The sequence below is a fragment of the Hemiscyllium ocellatum genome, chromosome 15 (assembly GCF_020745735.1).
Source record: "Hemiscyllium ocellatum isolate sHemOce1 chromosome 15, sHemOce1.pat.X.cur, whole genome shotgun sequence".
Taxonomy (NCBI): Eukaryota; Metazoa; Chordata; class Chondrichthyes; order Orectolobiformes; family Hemiscylliidae; genus Hemiscyllium; species Hemiscyllium ocellatum.
In genome coordinates, this window is record NC_083415.1 from 2,351,399 (window position 1) to 2,361,496 (window position 10,098).

A 10,098-nucleotide genomic window follows, 5' to 3' on the forward strand; every position below is an offset into this window, starting at 1 on the left:
TCTGGGCAATGCCCCACCATCCAGGTATGTCTGCATCCAAGCCTGGCCACCAGACAGAATATCTCGCCAACATACCCCTGGGTGACCTTGGTAGAGTTCATCCAGTATCTGATGGTGACCTTTGCTTGGGAAAATCACTCTTGCTCCCAATTGTGAGGTGGTTTCTCAGGTCCAAAAAGGTTTTAGTTCTAGTTATGATGGCCCTTTGGTTTCCCCCATTAATACTAATTGTTTCAATTTGGAAAGGACTGGATCTTTCTGTGTCCAAAATATGATATTGTCAGCTGTAACTGGGAGCATATCCAGAAAATTTAATATTGTTACAGAATTTTCTATTCATGGTACCACTAGTGTTGTATTTGTCAGTGAGAGGTGGTTCAATGCATCTATATTTGCTTCTCAGCCACCCGACAGTGTTCCAATTAATAAACACTTAGTTTTAGAGCCCACTGCACTGTTTTGGCTCTTTAAACAGACCATGTAGGGGTATGTAGTCCGTGATTATTACAAATTTTCATCCATGAAGGTATTGGTGGAACTCCCTGACTTTAAATATGATCGCCAATCCTTCTTTCTCTATCTGGATGTATTTATGCGCTGCATTAGCCAAAGTCCTGCATGTACACACTATTGAGTGTTCCTCCCAGTTGGCCACCTATCAGCTAACACCACCCCGCTGCTGTATGGGGCAGGGGGGAGGAGGGGGTAATCACATGTCAATACAAGATCTTTCTATGCTTGGCTTGGTTACACAACCATTACCAAGGCTGAACCTTTTTTATGAGTTGATGCCAAGTTGTCAAGACAGAGGCCAGGCTATCTATGAACTTTCCATTGTAATTTACCAGCCCAAGGTACGACCGAAACTCCTGAACAGGCTTGGGAGCCAGAGCACCTTTGCTTGCTCTAATTTTATCTTACAATAAATGTAACCTGGTCTTATCGACACTGTAGCCCAGTTAGGTCACTCAGGGGGCCTGGAATGCATACTTTTCTCTTCTTAGGCATCTGCTCGCCTTGGAAAAACACCTTAAGACTATATCCAAGTTCTCTAAGTGTTCCTAATTAGTTTCCCCTGTCATTAGCATGTCATCTAGGCAAATGGTGACCTGAGGTAGACCTTGCAAAATGTTCTTCATTGACTGCTGAAAAATTGCAGACTGATGATACACCAAATGGCAGATCATATATTGGTATAAACCCTTATGGGAATTAATTATAGCATATTTCTGGGAATCCTCAACTAACCACACTCACAAGTAAGCTTGGCTCGTGTCCTGCTTTGTGAAGGTCAGCCTTCACTCAGGCAGCCATTTTCTGATTGAAAAGTGTTGAGCCAATCTCTCACAACCAGTTTCATCCCATCAAGCTCGGGCCCGAGCATTTTACTACAATCACTGGTTACTGAACCTGCCAGCTTCATGTTTATCCAGCTATGAAAAACAGTTTGCTGATTGTTTAAAATTCCCTCAAAGGTGAACTGACCCATTGGCTTCAAAATCAACACAATCAGAGCTGCCCATGCCCCACATTGGAGAGACGTGATGGTTCCTTCACCTTCTAGCCTTCTCATTTCTGCTTCTACTTTTGCCCATAAGGCAAATGGCACTTGGTGGGCTTTGCAATATCGTGGACTTGCTTTCTGGTTAACATGCAAGGCGGCCTTGCCTCCTCTCATAGTCCCTAGACATTCCTGGAAGAATTCTGGGTATTTAATTAGGACTTCACTCAAGCAGCCATTTCCTAATTGAAAAATGATGAGCCAATCTAAATGAATTTCTCACGACGAATTTCACTCCATCATGCTTGGGCTGAGCCTTCTACTACAGTCACTGGCAACCGAACCAGTTGCTATTCATAAGAGACCAAAGTCTTACTCTTAATCTGTAAAGGTTCCCTGGTATCAGTTCTCAACCTAACTGAGATCTTGTGCAAAGTTAAGAGCTAGAGCCCAGAGTGAATTTTAGTAAAAACCAATTCTGCGATCACTGAAGCAGCTGCAATGGTATCGACCTCTGTTAGAACCAGGTGACCATTTAACCAGACATTTATTTTGATTGGTTCTGATTTAGATGTTGCTATGTAATTAACTGCTCCAAACCAGATGTAGGTGGACTTGCCATGGTATGCACTCTCATGGATACAGACCTACGAGTTCTCTCGCTCAGGTCTGGTCTAGTGGGACTCTTTAGCTGTCTCGAGTCCACATGCCGACAGTAACTACAATGCCAGCCCAGATCCTGAAGAAACCTTTAACCGTTTGGTCAAGACTTGGCTTTGTTTTGGCATTTTGCTGTGGGCAGACCCAGAGTCCCTCACTGTCTTGAGTGAGGCAGTGCAATTCCCTGCTCTCAAATGGTCTTTCCCAAGCTCAGTCAGACTGGTGAGTGTGTCCTCTCTAATCGGCATACCTTGCAACTCCACATGCTCCACATGCCGTACTTTCCAATGACAAAGCCAGTTGAGTGTGTCTGTTTGAAGTCAGTTGAGCTTCAGCTAGAAGACATATTTCCTAGGATACATCGTTAATTCCAGATATCAGACAGTCTCTCAGTATCTCATTATGGGTTAAACCAAATTCCAGAATTCTGCCAATCATCTTAACCTAGTCAAAAGCTTCAATATGGATTCCCAAATTACTGAGTAATAGCCAAAGCACTTCCTCCACTTCCTCTGGCACTTCCATACACACAGTTCTGCATGAAATTATTCCTGCCTAGGTTCTTACCTGAAACCTATGCCCTCTAGTTCTGGACTCCCCCAACTCAGGCAAAAGACCTTGTCTGTTTAGCCTCTCCATGCCCCTCATGATTTTATAAACCTGTATAAAGTCACTCCTCAGCCTCTGATACTCCAGGGAAAACAGCCCTAGCCTGTTCAGTCTCTTCCTATAGCTAAAATCCTCCAACCCTGGCAACATCCTTGCAAAACTTTTCTGAACCTTTTCAAGTTTAACAACATCCTTCCCATAGCAGGGAGATCAGAATTGAATGCAGTATTCCAAAAGTGGCCTAACCAATGTCCTGTATAGCCACAATATGACCTCCCAACTCCTATACTCAATACTCTGACAAAAAAAGGCAATCACGCCAAATGTCTTCTTCACTATAAAAAGGTCTCACCGCAAATGAGGACACTGCGAGTTTCAGAGGGGAGACCTGAAACCAGCTAGGAGTGCATTGAATGATAGAATCATAATTACAGCACAAAATGTAGCCATTCAGCCCATTACGTTTGTGTTGGTTCTATGTAAATATAAGCCCCCAATGCTACTCCCCTTTCTTATCTCCATAGCCGTCCAAATGATTGCCCTTGACATTAAGATGTAAGAATCCTCTGATGGAGCTGGTCTCCACCACATTCCCAGCCAGTTTTCCCAGCAACTTGCTGTGCAAACAAGACTGTTTACTTCAAATTGGAAAGTGCTGGAGAAATTCTCCATGCTGTGGGGAGAATTGCAGCGTTAACATTTGGAGTCCACTATGACTTTTCTTCAAATATCTTTAAGTCTTTTCAATTCTGAAGAGGAGTCATGCTGAATTTGAAACGTTAACTCTTTTTCTCTCTTTACAGATGCTGCCAGACCTGTTGAGTTTCTCCTGCCCTTTCTGTTTTTGTTTCAGATTTCCAGCATCTGCAGTATTTAGTTTTTATTTGACACATTTTTATCTGTTCATTTGTATGTCTGAATCGTTATTTCATTGTATGGGACATTGTATTGAGGTTATACAGATCATTGGTGAGGCCTCTGCTGGAGTTCTGTGTCCAGTTCTGGTCACCCTGTTACAGGAAAAATATTGTTAAGCTGGAGAGGGCTCAGACAAGATTTACCAGGATATTTCTGGGAATGGACGGTTTGAGCTTTAAGGAGAGACTTGGTAGGTTAGGATTTTTTCATCTGACTGTAGGCAGTTGAGGGGTGACTTTACAGAGCTTTATAAAATCATGAGGGGTAGAGGTAAGGCGAATGGCGGGTGTTTTTTCCCCTAGGGTGGGACATATTAAGTTGAGGGGACATATTTTTAACGTGGAAAGGAGAAAGATTTAAACAGACATGAGAGTGACTTTTTGTGGAATGAACTTCCTCAGGAAGTCGTGGATATGGGTACTGTTAGAGCATTGAAAAGATGTTTGGATAAGTACATAAATAAGAAATGTTTTGAGTGATGTGGATCAAGTGCAGATGGGTAGGACTAGTTTAGTTTGGGATTACGGGCAGCATGAATGGTCTGGACCGAAGGTGAAAATGTGTTGCTGGTTAAAGCACAGCAGGTTAGGCAGCATCCTAGGAACAGGAAATTCGACGTTTCGGGCCAGAACCCTTCATCAGTTTCCTGATGAAGGGCTCTGGCCCGAAACCTCGAATTTCCTGTTCCTAGGATGCTGCCTAACCTGCTGTGCTTTAACCAGCAACACATTTTCAGCTCTGATCTCCAGCATCTGCAGACCTCACTTTTTACTTGAAGGTCTGGACCGAAGGGTCTGTTTCTGTGCTGTATGACACTGGATGTAGGTTTGCTCACTGAGCTGGAAGGTTCACTTCCAGACGTTTCATCACCCTACTAGGTAACATCTTCAGTGGGCCTCTGGACGAAGCACTGTTGATAATTCCTGCTTTCTATTTATATGTTTGGGTTTCTTTGGGATGTCATTTCCTGAAATGACAGGGCTTCGCCCAGAGACCCACTGAAGATGTTACCAAGTATGGTGATGAAACATCTGGAAATGAACCTCCCAGCTCAGTGAGCAAACCTACATCCAGAACCTCAACCTGAGCTCCAAATCTTCTCAAATTCTTGTGTGACACTTCGATAAATGTGAATGGCTGGTCCCAGGGATCTGCAGTTCTTTTGCACTCAAGGGAGATGAGCAATAAATACAAAACCAAAATGCCCTCCTCACCTCATCAGTGCAGTAATTAATTAGTCCTTTCATATGACAGAAGATGGCATCAGTGACCTTTATACATCTACCTTTGGCAGCCTGTAAATTGCCTGTTTATGTTGCCACTGGTAGCAAAAACAATGAACATTATGGTTACCTTGAGAACCACAGGAAAGAGAGCCTGGCAAATCCGAGGAGGTGATGGCCTAGTGATATTATCACTGGGCTTTTAATCCAAAGACGCCAGCTAATGTTCAGGGGTCCTGGGTTCGAATCCTGCAATGGCAGCTAGCGGAATTTAAATTTTAAAAAAAACTGGAATTAGGAGCCTAATGATGGCAATTGAAACCATTGTCACTCGTCAGGAAAAAAACCCATCTGGTTGACTAATGTCCTTTAGGTAAAGAAATCTGCCATTTTTACCCGGTCTGGTCTACACGTGACTCTGGACCCACAGTAATGTGGTTTTGACAATTCTCTGCCCTCTGAGAAATTAGGGTTGGGTAAGAAACGTGGTCTGGACAGTGACACCTACATCCCTTGATGAATAAATGCACCAGGCTGTAGATCTTGCTGCATATTCCCATCTACATCAGTGACCAATTTCTGGCACAGCCCTTCGTCTCTGGCATTGCACCTCCGACATTTGTGGGTAGCTTGTTAACATGGTGTGTGCCATCATAAAGGATGTCCTCCATGGATGGTTATGTGTGGCCAGTCTTGCCCTATGCTGCTGGTTTTATACTGCTCTCCTTGCTCAAAAATCCCTTCCTGATCTTGAGGTTGTAGGAAGTGAAATTGGTGACCCATATTCAAAGATGACGCCGTCTGGTCCCAGACTCTTCCACACTGCGTAACAATCCCTCCTCATCTACTCTGTCAAGTTCCCCCAGAATCTTGTCTGTTCCAATAAGGTCACCCCTTATTCTTCTACTCAATCCTCCTCTTAAGACTGTCCCTCTATAGCCAGGATTTGCACAGGTCAAACAAAAATAACTCTGATATCAGATGTAACTACATAAAACAACTGGTGTATGTCATCACAAAACCAACATGAACTGGGTACAAAGAGGTTCCTGTGTGAACCTGACTACATCTTGAAGGTAGGACTTCATTTCAAAATGTTTTAGTAGAATCAGTATTCATGCCATGCAAATTAAAGGTAGGAACTGACCATATGAAGGTATGAGCTCTGGTCTGTTGGAAACTTAATCACTGCATTGAAAGACTAAAATTTCACCTCCTGTTTGATTAACATCCACTCCCAGAGTCTTCATTAAATTCTGTCCACACATACACCACACACACACACATACAGTTTTGCATATCCCCCAATCAATTGTAACTTCTAGATGTTAACCACAGGTTATTGCATTCTTGCCTTATAGTCTAAAATTAATACTACACCTGTTTGTGATTTGGAAGAAGTATCACTTTCATTAGTATCCAGAGGGATAAAGAGAGACACTAGTTCAACTGGGACATTACATCCACCCTGGGACAGGCTAAACAAAGACATGCATGGGAATTCCTAGACCCATGACATTCAAACTGAACTCCATTAACAAACAGATCGATTTTTTTTTGGATTAGATTACTTACAGTGTGGAAACAGGCCCTTCAGCCCAACATGTCCACACCGACCTGCAGAAGCGCAACCCACCCATACCCCTACATTTACCCCTTACCTAACACTACGGGCAATTTAGCATGGCAAATTCACCTGACCCGCACATCTTTGGACTGTGGGAGGAAACGGGAGCACCCGGAGGAAACCCACGCAGACACGGGGAGAACGTGCAAACTCCACACAGTCAGTCACCTGAGTCTGGAATTGAACCCAGGTCTCAGACGCTGTGAGACAGCAGTGCTAACCACTGTGCCACCGTGCCGCCCACTTTCACCATTTACCAACCTCTCAGAAACAGAACCAGAAGTGATGTCACCCACCACAACAGACCAAGACACAGAAATAGCAAATGGAACAGAACACCAGTGCTTCATCAGAGGCTCACTGATGATGTTACCTAGCATGGTGATGAAACATCTGAGAAAAATCTACCAGCTCAGCGAGCAAATTTACAACCTAAACTACATTTGTTTTATACTCTGGCTGTCAACTACGGCCCTGTTGCACAGAAACATTTATTATCTGTTCAACTGTAATATGTAGGTCTTTCTCCTGACACTGTACTTAGTGAAATTTTCTTACTTTATCAACACCGATGTGTGTTACCTCACATTTCTCAAGATTAAAAATAAAACTTGCACAATTACATAGTCTTTGTGATTCTATCTGGATTCCATCCCTTTCTAATATGTAAATTGTTATTACCTTCCTTTAATCCTCCTTTATTCAAAAAGGGAGGGAGGCAGAAAACAGAAAACTACAGGTCAGTTAGATGAGATTAGATTAGATCGCCTACAATGGCCCTTTGGCCCATCAAGTTCACACCGAAGAATAACCTACCTTGACTCGTTCCCCTACATTTACCCCCAACTAATGCACCTAACACTATGGGCCTAGGAAAGTATTAGAATCTATTATCAAATAAATTATAGCAGAACACTTGGATAAGTTCAAGGTTATCAAGCAGAATCAACAAGTTTCTGAGAAAGGGAAACCATGTTTGACCAATCTACCGGAGTTCTTTGAAGAGGTAACGTGCTGTGAATAAAGGAGAACCAGAGACCGTACTGTACCTGGACTTCCAGAAGGTATTTGGCAAGATGTCTCATCAAAGGTTATTACAGAAAATAAAAGCTTATTGTATTGGGGTGAGTGTAATTAGCATGGATAGAAGATTAGTTGGCAGAGAGTAGTTGGGATAAATTACTGCAGATGCTGAAATCTGTACTGAAAACAACAAATGCTGGAGATCACAGTGGGTCAGACAGCATGCATGGAGAGAGGGCAAGCTTATATTTTAAGTCTAGATGACTTTGATGACTGTCATGTTGTGTCTGTACAGGACTTTGGTTAGACCCACTTTTAGAATACTGTGTTCAATTCTGGTCTCCCTGCTGTAGGAAAGATATTGTTAAACTTGAAAGGGTGCAGAAAAGATTTGCAAGGATGTTGCCAGGGTTGGAGGGTTTAGAGCTATAAGGAGAGGCTGAACAGGCGGGGGCTGCTTTCCCTGGAGCTTCTGAGGCTGAGGGGTGACTATATACAGATCTACAAAATCATGAGGAGCATGCATAGGGTGAATAATCAATATCGTTTTCCCAGGGTAGGGGAGTTCAAAACTAGACAGCACATGTTTAAGGTGGGAGGGGAAAGATTTTAAAGGGACCTAAGGGGCAACTTTCTCATGCAGAGGGTGGTGTGTGTATGAACAAGCTGCCAGAGGAAGTGGTGGAGGCTGGTACAATTACAAGGCATCTGGATGGACACCTGAATAGGAAGGGTTTACAGGAATGTGGCTGAGTGCTGGCAAATGGGACAAGATTAATATAAGATATCTGGTTAGCATGGGCAAGTTGGACTGAAGGGTCTGCTTCCCTGCTGTACATCTCTGTGATTCTATGTAAATGGAATGAATTAAAGTTTGACAAAGAGCAGTCTGAGCCAGCCAGCTAGTTTCCCTGTCTTTATTTCCCTCATTACAGGAATGCTGGAGCATGCAGGCCATGCAGTAGGTTAGGCACTGACCTTTCACCTCTAGGGACCAGTTTGGACTGTAGCCCAAGCTGATGGGGACAAAAGGTTCACTTTCATTGGAAGATTCATCTGAACTCTGTTAGTTCCAGCTCAAACCAACCTTTCTGAGTGGGAGACAAAGTCCTAGGCATAAAGCTGGGACTGCATCTCACTCAGATATCCTGAAGGTCTGTGAAGAAATGGGGATAACCACTCAAAAACACTTGGAGGGATTTTTTTTTTGTCTGAGGCAGGGGCAGTAAAGGTCTTGTTGATACTCCCCTTACAGAGGAACGTAAAGACTCAGTAATCACAGGAACACTTTACTGATTACAGCAGCTCAGACAGAACAAACTGCTCTTATCTAAAGAATCCTTCATCCGGACCTTTCTCTTCCTTTCTCTCCCAGGGGGTCTAATGCCAACCCAACTTGTTTGGGAACCTTATCAAATCTCTTCTCAATATCAAGATAAACCTAAACACCATTTAATGACAAGCAGTGGTTCTGTTCAATCTCAATAAATCACTTCTAGGTAGTGTATTGAAATAATTGCCTCTCATTTAAAGTTGCTTAAATTGCTGCTTTTTACAACATACAGATGTTTAACAGGTTTATAATCATCAAACAATTGAAACTGTCCATTGCTCGGTATTTTGGAACGGGTCCATGTCAATTTTACTGCCTCATCATCTGGTTTCTCAGAGGTTTGCTGCGCCTCAGATATGTCTGTCAACAGACAGTGGCATAATCAGTGCAAACTACTGGAAAGATCATTATAGTGAACTACCTAATAATGTCTGATTTAATCTCATACTGCTCCAATTTCAAACCTGATGTTGAACTTGTTCACCTTCTATGCAGCTGTAACTTTATATTCCTTGCTCTGTTCTATCACCCTATGATCTTTAAGTCTTTGTATGATCTGATTTGCTGTACTGCACGCAAAACAAAATTTTCACTCTACCTAGATACATGTGACAATAATAAATCAAATCAAATCAAATCACAGTGATCCAGAGAGCTTCACTATGTGCTAACTGCACCACAAGAGATGCCAGAGGCAATCTTTAGACTTTGCTGATGATATTGCCTCTATCTCTGCATGATACACAGGCCAAACAGGAGCCAAATATAACCTTTAATCTGTCTTGACTTGAAATGGGGATTGTGGTTGGCATTATTGTCACACCTCACTAATAATCCAGTCGCACTCTTTTGGGGTCGACAGCGGTGAGGCTCCAGGTCATGGCTAGGCCCAGGTGCCTGATGGCAGAAGTATCTCATGCTAGACACCTTTACTTTTCTTTTGGCTGTTTCTTTTATTTCTGCTTCTGCTTTTAATTCTTCCTTTTGTGTACTAAAATGGTGTCGGAGGATGATGGGGTAAAAAATGAGGTCTGCAGATGCTGGAGATCACAGCTGAAAATGTGTTGCTGGTTAAAGCACAGCAGGTTAGGCATCATCCAAGGAACAGGAACGCTCCATTCCTGATGAAGGGCTTATGCCCGAAACGTCAAATTTCCTGTTCCTTGGATGCTGCCTAACCTGCCGTGCTTTAACCAGCAACACA